General features: G+C 32.7%; 1 pseudogene; it reads left to right on the top strand.

Moving 5' to 3' along the window:
* Positions 1 to 614: 614 nt before the first annotated feature.
* On the top strand, positions 615 to 1,631 carry LOC120866268 (annotated as a pseudogene).
* The last annotated feature ends 227 nt before the right edge of the window (positions 1,632 to 1,858 follow it).

Below are 1,858 nucleotides of genomic sequence, written 5' to 3'. Positions count from 1 at the left end.
TCATGTATATTTCCTTTAGATCTCGATATTTTTGCCTTGAGACACTAACTTCAAAAAACTTTCAAAGGAATTGAACAGAGGTATGGGTAAATTAGGTTAGTCTTTTAATAACTGGGACATGACGACTTTTCTAAATATGAAAGTTTTTTAAAATGATTTTTTTAATGAAAAATATGGGGAGAAGTTTGAGGGAGAAACTATAGCAGAGCGGTATGAGTGTAAATTTTGTAGTCAGACAGAACTAAAATGGAATCTATTCTGAAACTGCTTAGTTTTGTGATCCTGTGTGAGCAAATTATTTTTCCTCTCTAAGCCTTAGTTTACTTTTCTGAAAATGAAAGTAATATTAATGCCTACCTCTCAAGTTATATGAAAGACAAATTAGATAATGTAAGTAAATTTGTTGAATAAAGTGTTTATAATGTTAGTAAGTTGTACTAAATATTAGTGATACTGTTATTAAATATTAGATATATAAAGTTAAACTTTCAGATATGATATTTCATTAAGGAAACAGTTTTAGAAAAATCAATTAGCAACTTAACCAAGAATAGAATGTTTTCCCAATTTTTAAAAGAATAAACATATAGGCCTTTTGGCTCTCGGAGAGCACCATGGCAGGGGGCAAAAACAAGTGCCTTCTGAAAGGTGGCAAAAAGATTGCCAAGAAGAAAGTGGTTAATCCATTCTCTAGGAGAGATTGGTATGATGTGAAAGTAGCAGCTATGTTAAATATATGAAATACTGAATAAACAGTCAGGAAAACTCAAGGAATCAAAATTGCATCTGATGGCCTCGGTCATGTTTTAAAAGTGAGCTTTGCTAATCTGCAGAATAATGGAGTTTCATATAGAAAATCTAAGCTAAGTGCTGAGAACGTTTAGGGCAAAAACTGCCAATCAGCTTCCATGGTATGGATCGTCGCTGTGATAAACTGTGTTTCAAATGTTCCAAAAGTGGCAGGCCATGATTGAATCTCATGTTGATCTCAAGACTACCAGTGGTTGTTTGCTTCATCTATTCCGTTTTGGTTTTACTAAAAACCACAATAGTCAGATTTGGAACACCTCTTGTGTTAAGGAAGCACCAACAAGTTCACCAAATCCAGAAGATGGTTGGAATCATGACCTGAGAAGTGCAGACAAATAACTTGAAAAAAGCTGTCAATAAATTGATTCCAGATAGCACTGAGAAAGATAGAGAAAAGGCCTTGCCAATCATTTTATCCTCTCTATGATTACTTGTTAGAAAAGTAAAACTCCTAAGAAGCAACAGTTTGAAGTGGGTGAACTGATGGACCTTCATAGTAAAGTTAGTAGTTTGGGGATTAGTTGAATGCTAAAGTTGAATGAGATGATGGATATGAGCCACTAGTTCAAGAATCTGTTCAAAATTCAGATATTTAATGGTGACAAATAAAAAGTCTTATTTGTGATGTTTAAAAAAATAGAATAGGCAACTGTTGTCAACTAAAATCAATAGTGCATTCAGTAACAGTCCTTTCTGAGTAGCAGGTTCAAAGTTAACTTTCACTTTCTTCTTTGCTTCTCTATTTTGTAAAAAAGTTGCACATTGAACATTTATTCCTTTTGTTAAAAAAGAATATTTTTAAAAAATGAATTAAACATCTGTCTGCCCTGTGAACGTTAATTTTAAAAAAGACCAGGGAATTAGTATGCCATTTTGGATTCTTTTCTAGTCTCCAGTAGACAAAATAAATTTATGTATGAATGAATCAATAAATATTTAGTTATCAGTGTGTATACTTAGTTTTTTGGAGTCCATAGTTAGATGCATCCAGAAGTTGGATAAAATGTCACTCCCCGAGAATAAAACTAGTAAGACTCAACATAAACTG

This window comes from Oryx dammah, unplaced genomic scaffold (genome assembly GCF_014754425.2).
Source record: "Oryx dammah isolate SB20612 unplaced genomic scaffold, SCBI_Odam_1.1 HiC_scaffold_8, whole genome shotgun sequence".
Classification (NCBI taxonomy): domain Eukaryota; kingdom Metazoa; phylum Chordata; class Mammalia; order Artiodactyla; family Bovidae; genus Oryx; species Oryx dammah.
The sequence above is the reverse complement of the archived record's forward strand: the minus strand, read 5'-3'. Positions and strand labels throughout refer to the sequence as shown.